General features: G+C 36.7%; 1 protein-coding gene across 1 annotated transcript in view; it reads left to right on the forward strand.

Annotated features, from left to right (window-relative positions):
• LOC140148728 (RB1-inducible coiled-coil protein 1-like) overlaps positions 1–12,532 on the forward strand; it is a 65,076-nt gene that overhangs the window by 23,397 nt on the left and 29,147 nt on the right. The gene's annotated exons all lie outside the window — the stretch shown is intronic.

Genomic DNA, 12,532 nt, shown 5'->3' on the forward strand with positions numbered 1-12,532 from the left:
TTCTAAATGGTAATTTTGTGTGCCAAAAAAACCCTCTTGTCAGTTCTGTATGTATACAAATATTGTTTCTTTGTATTTTAATATGTTTTGCATGTTGTATTATGTCCACCACCCCAAGAAAGAATAACTTAAAGCCATATTATAACATTTTCAAACAAAATAGATTAGCATTTCTTTGCCATAAAATGTTAGCTTTTACTGTCAGATATATCCCTTTTATTTTTGAGCGAACAACTACGGCAAAGCAAAGAAAATTGAATTTACTACCAGCGCACATGTCGCCAATAGGTACCACTCCTTCGGTCATGTTATAGTGCGACCTTTTGTTGTGTATATCACGTCCCGCACGCCGTCACGTACTGTGTGTTATGAACATCGTGTATGCGTTCGACTAATAATTCCATCGTAATAATAAAGCGCCGCGCCGGTTCCGGCGTTTTATTCAAAATCTCGGATTTTGACAAAACTACAGCACCCAGAGTCTTGATTTTTGCAGGCTATATTGGTTTAATAAAGTACAATTTATTCGTGTAAAAAAATGAATTAAAAAAATTCAGTGAGGGCGTCCTCCTCAGCAAATGTTATAATATGGCTTTAATTGATTAGGCTTCTTTGGTGAAATTAAAGCTTCCTATCCTATCCTATCCTATCCTATCCTATTCTGTCATACCATATCCTATCCTAACACAGGTGTCTTTTAAAAATTTCTTCAGGACTGCAGCTTGTCAATTTCACAATCTTATTTGGCCCTAAATGAGTAGTATAAAACTACACTTGTGTCCAAATCTACTATGCTAATTTGTGCAATTTTTGTGTTTGTTGGGTGTTTGTTTGCATGTGTTGGTGGTAAATGTGAGTGAGTGTACACACATATCCATGTTGCAGCTTGTTACAATGAATTCTGAATAATAATTTGTAATGTTTCTTGTAAACAAATACAAGGAAATATTTAGTAAAGTGATGTTAAACATGTACTTCAATGACAAATTGTGCTATGTTGCTCTAATTTCTCAAATTGACTGACCAATTCTTCCAATCCTTTGAATTCTGAATGTTTTGCAATCAGTATTCCCTTATTTGTTGTATTGAAAACTATGTGTTGTCCTTTATTACAATCTCAAATTTAATTCAAATCAGCTGACTTTAATTCACATGGAAATAACACAAAATGAACCCATAAAACCCCCTGCTTCCTACATGCACTCACAAAAAATAATGTTATACACATAAATAATTTTTGATGAAATTAACACTAAATGAGAAAATCAATAAGTTTCAACAGATGGTAAACATGTTCAGCACATTCTCACTCAATTCCATGATTTGATTTGAGCAAAATGGGCTAATCTATTTAAAATCAACACTCCCCTGGAGAGTATGAATTTCAAATGAAATGAACACACCCTCCCTCAGTTGAAGATTCAGGTTGAATCTTTCTCAGAGGGTGTATGAGATTCAAATGGAGCTGCTAATGTGTTCATTCCATTTGAAATTTATACCCCCTCTGTGGAAGATATTTCCAAAATCTTCCACATGGGTAGAGTGGATTTCAACTGGAATTTTCAACTGGAATAGCCCTATATGACAATTTACATGATAAAAAGGTAAGATTTTATAAATGACATATTGTGCTATTCGCTACTCCAAAGTGCTTTCCTGCCTCATTTGAAATGCACTCTCTGTGGCATGATGTACAGTTTAAGAGGCTTGGCATATGGGAGGAAAAGTCAATGGAAATGTTGTCATTTTTGATTGTAGCACTCTATCTTTTGCCAATTAAAGGGATAAAAAGAGAAGAAATTAAGTGGCATTTGGCTATTCAAATTGAAATCCATATACCCCCTATGGAAGACATGTCCTTAATTTACTACACAGGGAGTGTGAATTTCAAATTGAGTCACCTATTCAGGTAACCTTGTTTAAAATGAAGACATATGGATTTGAACTGGAATAGATTGAACTGTGACAAGTCCGGTATCAAAATGTGCAGAACAAATTTATAACTCAGATTGTCTTAAATTAGTTTCTTGAATAAATTGCCCCTTATTTAAGTATGATACTCTTTTTTTTGTGAGCAGTTTATATAATCTTGTCATTATAAATTCAATGGGTAGTAAGGGCTCTTTTTGAAATTCCCTTACACAGGAAGGTGTGTGCCATCCTGCAGCTTTCCTTTGCTAGCCTTCTTTTGTTAAAATCCTGTGTGATTATAACACTGCAATTAGCCACTTCACTGACTTAAATTAGGAGCGCGCTTTCCTGACCGAGCTTTCCTAAGGCGCGCGCTTAGCGAGGGGAATCCTGCCTTCTTTCTGTGTGAAAACGTGGTAGGGTATTTCAATATGAGCCCTAAACACATTTGCTCTCTACTTCCAGTGGAACCTTGTTATCATGCAATACTGACCACTTGTATATCATGATACAGGAAAGGGAAGTTCAAATCAAATGTGTAACACACTGCACATGATTACTAAAATATTTTATTTGGTATCTAAATGTATGTAGGTCACATGTTGTCAACAGACAAAAATAAATTTAAGCAAATATGATTCCTAGCTGAGTTGATATCCCAATTGGGCATGCCATTTAGCCAACTGTGTCATGATTCAGGAATGAAAAACAACAAATGGTTTGTCAATTAGAAATTATAAGTACAACAACAAAGTATCATCCATAAAAAATTGGCAATAATTTTGCTGCACTGGGTTTTTTTTATGTGTTGTTTTGACCTCTGTACCTACATGTACATGTATGTAACTGAAAAGCAGTGATTACATGAAATTCTCACAAGGCCAGAAATCTAAACAAAAAAGATAACACATTATAAATAATTGTGTAATCTTACAATAAATATTTCATATAGATATATCATCAGGTAAAGATTAATACAGCATATAACACCATTTAATAATGGATGTAATTGAAAATGCACATAAAGTCCTGCCCTGTGCCAGCTACTGTTAACCCCTAGGCATGCATGCTGCAAACCTAGCTATCCATCGCAGTAGAGCTTTGTGACGTACTTAATGTTAACAAATATGATTTATCTGTTCCCTCGGTTGCTGAACTTGTTTTCCCCTGAGTTTCCCTGTTTGAGTTTCGCGAGACAGGATGATTTTGTTCCGTTTTATGGAGAGTAATTATGTCACTTGGCTAGGCATATAAGCCAGACATATGCCTGCATGCTTGCACTGATTGCTTGACACATTTGAACATGAATGTTGGAACAAGCAGGTTCTTTTGACAAAAGTAATCAAATCAGAGTACAACTGTTCAATTGGGTCGCAATGTACTAATTGATTGGTGTATTATACTCTCGCCATCTCTCTCTCTCTCCTCTCTCTCCTCTCCTCTCCTCTCCTCTCTCTCCTCTCCTCTCCTCTCCTCTCCTCTCCCTCTCCTCTCCTCTCCTCCCTCCTCCCTCCCCTCCCCTCCCTCCCCTCCCCTCCCCCCTCCCTCCCTCCCTCCCCTCCCTCCCCTCCCCTCCCTCCCCTCCCCTGTCCCTCTCCCTCTCCCTCTCCTCCCCTCCCTCTCCCTGACCCCTCTCTCACTCTCTTATACTTTCTCTCCTCTCTCCCACTCTCTCCATCTATCTCTCCTATAAATTATTTTGAAATCAATAAACAAGATTAAATTGAGGGTTTTTTAAACTACATGTAAGCCAGAAAATGAACAAAAATGACAAGAGCAAAAAATTAAATCAAAAATGTTTACACACATTACAGCTTAGCCATCAGTGAGGAGGAAATAGACTAGAAAGGTTAGCATGAGATATTGACCCTCTGATGCACAAATCATTTAGAGAGCACCTATATAGGCTGTCGTTATAAGAAGGAAAAAGCTTTTAACTTGTTTATGTTATTGAAGTATAGAGGATTTTCAAGTGCATTTTTGGACTTTTCAGCTTTAATAATGTAGCAGAGTTTATACGTAAAGATGTGTTTGGCTATGTGCAGATTTGTGAAATACTTGAGTACAATCCTTACCAGAGGTACAGTGGCTTGGTTCAAGTGCATATTAGCTCTTGATCAGAGCCCTCGCTATACAATAGAAGGTCCAGTGACCCGAGGAAGTATCTAGTAAAGAAAATATCTAGTAGTAGTAAGGCCAATGTTATAAATTCAACGGGTAGTAAACAAATTTGCTCTCCACACTGTACTTCCAGTGGAACCTTGTTATCATGCAATACTGACCACTTGTATATCATGATACAGGAAAGGGAAGTTCAAATCAAATGTGTAACACACTGCACATGATTACTAAAATATTTTATTTGGTATCTAAATGTATGTAGGTCACATGTTGTCAACAGACAAAAATAAATTTAAGCAAATATGATTCCTAGCTGAGTTGATATCCCAATTGGGCATGCCATTTAGCCAACTGTGTCATGATTCAGGAATGAAAAACAACAAATGGTTTGTCAATTAGAAATTATAAGTACAACAACAAAGTATCATCCATAAAAATTGGCAATAATTTTGCTGCACTGGGTTTTTATTATGTGTTGTTTTGACCTCTGTACCTACATGTACATGTATGTAACTGAAAAGCAGTGATTACATGAAATTCTCACAAGGCCAGAAATCTAAACAAAAAAGATAACACATTATAAATAATTGTGTAATCTTACAATAAATATTTCATATAGATATATCATCAGGTAAAGATTAATACAGCATATAACACCATTTAATAATGGATGTAATTGAAAATGCACATAAAGTCCTGCCCTGTGCCAGCTACTGTTAACCCCTAGGCATGCATGCTGCAAACCTAGCTATCCATCGCAGTAGAGCTTTGTGACGTACTTAATGTTAACAAATATGATTTATCTGTTCCCTCGGTTGCTGAACTTGTTTTCCCCTGAGTTTCCCTGTTTGAGTTTCGCCGAGACAGGATGATTTTGTTCCGTTTTATGGAGAGTAATTATGTCACTTGGCTAGGCATATAAGCCAGACATATGCCTGCATGCTTGCACTGATTGCTTGACACATTTGAACATGAATGTTGGAACGAAGCAGGTTCTTTTGACAAAAGTAATCAAATCAGAGTACAACTGTTCAATTGGGTCGCAATGTACTAATTGATTGGTGTATTATACTCTCGCCATCTCTCCTCTCCTCTCCTCTCCTCTCCTCTCCTCTCCTCTCCTCTCCTCTCCTCTCCTCTCCTCTCCTCTCCCTCCCCTCCCTCCCCTCCCTCCCTCCCCTGTCCCTCTCCCTCTCCCTCTCCCCTCCCTCTCCCTGACCCCCTCTCTCACTCTCTTATACTTTCTCTCCTCTCTCCCACTCTCTCCATCTATCTCTCCTATAAATTATTTTGAAATCAATAAACAAGATTAAATTGAGGGTTTTTTTAAACTACATGTAAGCCAGAAAATGAACAAAAATGACAAGAGCAAAAATTAAATCAAAAATGTTTACACACATTACAGCTTAGCCATCAGTGAGGAGGAAATAGACTAGAAAGGTTAGCATGAGATATTGACCCTCTGATGCACAAATCATTTAGAGAGAACCTATATAGGCTGTCGTTATAAGAAGGAAAAAGCTTTTAACTTGTTTATGTTATTGAAGTATAGAGGATTTTCAAGTGCATTTTTGGACTTTTCAGCTTTAATAATGTAGCAGAGTTTATACGTAAAGATGTGTTTGGCTATGTGCAGATTTGTGAAATACTTGAGTACAATCCTTACCAGAGGTACAGTGGCTCAGTTCAAGTGCATATTAGCTCTTGATCAGAGCCCTCGCTATACAATAGAAGGTCCAGTGACCCGAGGAAGTATCTAGTAAAGAAAATATCTAGTAGTAGTAAGGCCAATGTTAGACCATTCTACAAAAATACCATAAGCCAGCCTTGAAGTAAGACCACTCTGAGTATCGCTTGCTGAACAACTATAGGTTAATGAACGCGTATTGCTTATTGGGAGAGAAATTAGACAAAATAATGCATGCGCGCTGATGTTGATGCGTCAGCACAAGTGCATTATTTTGTCTAATTTCTCTCCCAATAAGTAATACACATTCATTAACCTATTTCATACACGAGAAGAAAAAAACACATGATTTTACTTTTTTTTATATAACAAATTATCACTAAAAATGTTGGAAAACAGAACCAAATATAAATGCATCAACCCGCCCGAAAAATGAATCAATCCTACGCGACGCGAACGCACGCAAAACACTGCGCGGAGTACGCGAAACACTGCGCGGAGCACAATATACACAATCAATGCATGTTTTCGTACTTTTCCAACAGCTTTTCTGATTGGCTGCTTTGATATAGGAGTGTATGAAAAGCTGCCAATCTCCCTAAGTAGGACCACTATTAGCTTGCTGAAGGCAAGCTACAAGACTGGTCGAGAGCCCAGCTACAAAAGTTACCAACAAGTCACCAACAATTGACCACTATGGCACTACTACTTGTAAAGACACTGTCTACCCCACCCCACAAACCGCCAATGTCCACTAACCGAGCGACCTACGACCAGTCTTCAGACTATAGTGTCAGAGGAGATATGACCCCGGGGATATGGCATGGTTTTTCATTTTTTCTTTCTATTGGATGGAAAATAGGTCAGCTTTGGAGCAAATCTAGAGCTTATTTGCCACATTAAAGGGATGTGACCCAATCAACAGCCTCACCCCCCCCCCCCCATTTGTCTTCATCAAAACTGACTCGGAGATATTGGAATCAGAAGAAAGCTCACATTTTTCTCATTACTCTGGCAGTAAAATTTAACACAGAGATATGTTTCATTTATGGTGTGAATTGTTGAAGTATGTACTATTTTTTTTGCATCTTATATCAAAATCGCTGGAGCAATACAACTCAAAATTTGGAAACATATTGTGTTAACGGTAGTCTTCAATGTAAGATAGAAAATATAACATAAAAATTGGTACATGTCCCTTTGAATTACAACTCTTTTCGTAATTTGTTCTGATTTCCATAAAAGGGTTATCGTGCAAATCTGAGTCCATAACAGCGAGCTGTCAATCAAATCACACATTCAAATAAACATAAGATGACGCCTATCAGGTGTAATGTATTATGTTTTTCACAATTAAGATGTGTAATTTCCTGCATCCAAGCTACAATCCTGGACAAAATTGTTGGAACACTTTGACATGAGTACTCCAAATATCACTCCCTTGTTCAATATTGGCAGTTTGTTGATCATGCACACCTACAGACATCCAACATTGATTGGTTGAAGTAGTATTTCTATTTCTATAATCTTACTCAACAGTTGCGAAGCAATATCACACAGAGAAATAACATCTCACTGGATGAAAAACAAAGCTTACTAAGTTACTACACTACAATCTACAATCTTAGGCTTAGGCCCCTATACCTTTACACTTTACTGTACAATCTTAATCTACCTTTTAATAGGAAATGGTTCAGACCTCACAATAAAGAAAGAGCAATTTCAGTATGTCAAGTATAATGGAAATACAGATTAACACAGTCCTATTTTTACACAAGTGCATTCCAACTACAAGTACATTCCAACTACGATCGATCATAGCACTTCAAAGGCTTGGTTCAAAGGGCCCTAGCTGTCTAGCATATGTGATGCGATCAAGCTAAATAAAATGATTCTGAAGTCGATCAAAATCAAAATGCAGTTTTCAATTTTATTACATGAGCCATTCTCTGAGCTTTATTTTGCTGAAAACCGCATCATAATTAGGCTTAAAGTTCCAGAGATATAGCCATTTTAGTGTTGCTCAGTTCATAACAATAAAATAAAAAGGAAGTAAAATACTATTATTGGCTATATCTCAAAATCAATATTCCCGACATCCGACTCATTTTGCGAGATCGCATCACATGTATCAGGAACCAACAATAGGAGATAAAAAATCTGTTACAAAAATTGCTGTACAATTACAATATATCACAGATTTGAGCCGTGCTATTAATATACACTTTCAAAGACGTTTTGTGAAATTTTCATTTGAAAATGACAACATCTTCCATATTTTGTAACTTGCGTCTATTAGCACCACCCAATTTGTTCGTTGTGTCACTTAAAAACACACCGATCACTTATATTTATAGCACTTTCATTACACAATATCAGTTACTGCTATAGGGGTTGTACCTGAACCATATTGATCAAATTGCCTTTTTGTGTTGACCTGCAAGTTGTTGAGAATAGCAAGTATCTCCTGTCTCTTACCATGCTTACAGGGGAATTTATAGTGAAGTAAATTTTTACATGTACACTGGGGTTCGCTGACTTCAAATTAAGAAACATTGGTCTTTATGCAGCATTGGATGACCATAATAATTTTTTCTGATGTTTTATCCTAGACATGGATTCACAATCATCATAAGTAGCAGAAACTATATGGTGACTATATTTGAATGTTTACTATAGAGACAACCCTGTGGGAATTTACCAGGATGACATAATTGAATGCACACAGTAAATTCTTGGAAATTCATCATCAAGCTTTAATCAGAAATGAATCGCGTTGCTCTTCTGCGCTGAGTAATATATCATGACACATTTAAAATGTGGCATTTATTTTGCCCACCCTTATTCTGCACTAAGTCTTTCCTAAGTCTTTTTAGAGCATGTTATTTAAAAGGTGCCTTGTGCCAAAAATTGCCCCTTCCCTCATGGGTTGCCAAACAAATCTTGCCCCCCCCCCCCCCCCATCCTCCCCTTTTTACCTTCCTCCAGGGCTCATAATTATTGCACAGCTCCTAACACAACTCTTTGAGTATGTGGAGCTGAATACTCTGTAATGGAGACATTTGAATGTATTAAAATAACCTTTTCGCATATCAACTGCTCAGTACCAGAAGTGGGTAAGTGCAATAGCTGCCATGTGTAACTGCCTTGTGTAGATTCAATATATACTGTGCGTAAATTGTCAAATGTTCAGAGGGCAGCTATTGCACTTATCCACTTCTGGCACTGAGCAATCAATATTAGGTTGACAAACAGGTGGTGACATTTTGAGGGTGAACCTAATTCATCCTGAAAATGATGTCTGTCAAGCAGAGGAATTTTGTTTAACCCCATGAGAACTACCTGCCTATTGGTCAAAAAGGAGTTTTCATTATCAATTGGACCAATCAGCAGCATTGTTAGAATAATTTCACCACGCAAAAAAAGGGGGGGGGAATTATTTGCAAAATGAAAGATATCATGTTATTGACCAATCACAGGCAATGTTAGATCGGCAGGTAGTGCTCAGGGGGTTAACTTTTCACCACAAAGGCAGAAGGGATTCTCCCCATCCTTTTTATTCAATTCCAGCATAATTTACAGTAGACAAAAAATTTTTCTAGTATTTAGGCTCTAAAAGTCAATTTAGAACTAATCAAGTGACCTTTAAAAAAAAAAGGCTGGTTTTTAGGTGGAAAATACTTCCATTTTTTCCCTAAGGTCATTTAAGCAGTGCATACAGATTTTAAACCTTCATTTAAACTGCAGAATTTTCACTACTTTGACGTAGTTGAAAGTCTAAGTACAAGTTGAGTCTTGTCAGGTTGCACTTAGCTAACTATCACTGGCATGTGTTCTTGTGTGGAAATAAAGCAATAAACAGTTCCTACTGACTGCAGTGGTAATACGCAGTCAGGAAACCTAGGTGCGATAAAATCTTTTTTACTAACATATTGGAAAAATATGAAAAACTTAATTTGAAAGAGCTTCAATATATGTGTAAGATTCTGAATGACATTCATGGATATATATATCAGAATAGTTAACTGACATACATTATTGGTGTTTAAAGTATTTTTTCCCTATAAATTTGATATTTCATATCTTCGTTTAGATTCAATTCAGGTATGGTGATGCAGAACAAACAACTTTCAAGATCTTTATATCATCACCGTGGTTATCTTCATCGTCGTTGTTATCATCCCATCAATTCATCATCATTATCATCGTCATCATCAGCAACAGATCATCATCATCATCATGCCATGATCATCGTTGTTGTTGTCATCATCATCATCATCATCATCCCATCGATTCATCATCATCCCATCAATTCATCATCATTAAATCATCATTATCATGCCATTATCATCATCATCAGCAGCAGCAGCAGCAACAGCATCATCTTCATCATGGTCATCATCATCATCATCATACCATGATCGTTGTCGTCATTATGCCATCATCACCATCGGCATCGGCGTCATATATTGCAATTACCATTACCCTTTCTGACAGTTTGTTTCTGTTCTTCAATTTACTTTCATGGTGTTGAAAAGAACAGATGTACCTTTAAAAGAAAAAATATAGAGGCCTTGCCGGCTCTGAACATATCCTTCTCTTGAGTTTTGTGTACATATAGACGGACATCAAGAAATCAAGTGTGCAAATTTCAGATTGTTTACTTAGGCTAGAATGAAGTCAACTCACATAAGAGATTTCTTATCTTCTGTATTATTTCGTTCTTATATCATAATTTACCACTGAAACGGTGCATATTGAAATGCAATATTACCATATACCTGATATTATTATCCTTTTAGTGATAAATTGTAGATATGCAATAACAATTACATTGTAATCATGTTATTTTTCCTAAAATAGCACAACAAATACATTACAGTAGCTATAAAGCAATTTTGTGATGTGGTATTCAGATTTTAAGACAGCTGTTGGCGGATAGACTCGGTAAATAAAACCCGAGGGACATTTGCGCGGAGACATAAAAACTGATGTTGCAAACTGATGCAAGGAAATCAAATTTAAACAGACAGTGAAAATGAATACAATTCAATTTATCTTGGTATGGTTATGGGCTAGCATTTGTGAAACTCAATTATTTTGTACTCCCTCCCTAGCTCTGTATCTTGAATCTGCTTAGAGATATGTTGGAATAATAATGTGCCATGTTGGAAGCAAAAATGATATATTTTTAAGCGATCAGATCAGTATGTATCCATATTGTAATGCTACGAAAACATACATGTAGACAGAACACACATATATCTGCTGGCACATGGATTCTTGCTTAGTTGCATAAAATGTGATTTTGACATGATCTACTTAATTTGTGGAATAGTAGTGTTTACACAGTAAAATCACAGACCCTAGAACTTCTAGGGTCTGTGGTAAAATCATAGTGTGCAATCTGTGCATAAATATTATAACACAATCATGCAAATCATGAACAATGGACAATCATAAGGTGTGGCATGATTGTCCAGTAGTAGCCCAGGTGGGGTGGGTGGGGTAGGGGAGGGTCACTATTCATTGACCTCTGGGTAAGGCTGGCATTTTCGGCCGGGTAAACGGTACCCGCCGAGATTACATTACCCGGTAGGAAATACCCTCCCGGTACCAAATTCAAAAAAAAAAAAAAAATTTTTTAAATTTTTTTAGGTCAACCATGAATGATCCTGGCATTTAGGTCTAGGTCCAGGGATACTACAAAACCGAAAAAATAAAAAACTTTAAAAAAAAAAAAAATTATTTTTACTTTTGGAGTTCTGACCCCCAAAGTTGGTCCTGGATGGACGAAGTTGCATTTTGAGGGCCCTATATCTTTTAAAGTAAAGGAGTTACAAGTTTTCTGATGCCAGATTTGAATTATACACAAATAAGTACCCCAGGATACATACTTTTCAAAGTTGTAAATGGTTCCCTTTATACATTTATGGACCTCCAAACATCGTCTTTCGTGTTGCAACACATTTTTTACGCTGACCCCCCTAAATTTCAAATTGATGCCACGGGAAAACGAAATGGAGTATGAAGCTCAAATTTTCGGGATTTTACTTTCTCATCAATATCTACCACCACACAGAAAAAGAAAAAAAATTGAAGAGGTGCTGCGGTGCACATCCCTGGAGTTGACATGGAATGGGTCATATGGTACTTAGGGTTTAGGGTTCTTTGTGGAAAAAGTTGTATGAAACTCTCTGACCTAAGTGCTCCAGGTATATATAATGCAGAGTTTAAATTTAGAGTCAAAGAAAATGGCTGATTTACTTGAATTTGGGAGTGAGATATTAAATGCCAGTACTTGTTTAGGGTAAATTGAAATGACACTTGTCATACTTAGGGGTACCTTTTTCAGTTCAATGCTTGTAACTTAAGTGTTTAGGGTACTTTTTGAAAGTCCATGTTCATGGATGATACCCCCTTATTAATGTCACATGCCCCTTCCCCTCAGCAATAGCTAATGTACATTGTATGTGTATAATGCTGAAGCAAAACAGTGGTTCAGAAATATATTGAGATTGTTTCACTGTCATATAGAAGTATCTTGGTTGAAAAGGCCAGCCTATCAAATTGTATGTGGTATGTACAACGTTGGAAAAAGCTGCTATCGCGTAGGAAAATGCTACTCAATTTCATCAATTTGCTACACAATTTTGGAGTTGAGTAGTATTTTTATGCCATAGACTTACACATTGAAGTATGTGAAAAAATACTTAATTCCAACATTGGGTACATGTAGATGCTTGCTTTTACTATTGATGGAATAGTCTTTGACAAAGACTTTTGCGATTGTTTGGTTTGTAAAAGCAAGTG

This window comes from Amphiura filiformis, chromosome 3, assembly GCF_039555335.1.
Source record: "Amphiura filiformis chromosome 3, Afil_fr2py, whole genome shotgun sequence".
NCBI lineage: Eukaryota > Metazoa > Echinodermata > Ophiuroidea > Amphilepidida > Amphiuridae > Amphiura > Amphiura filiformis.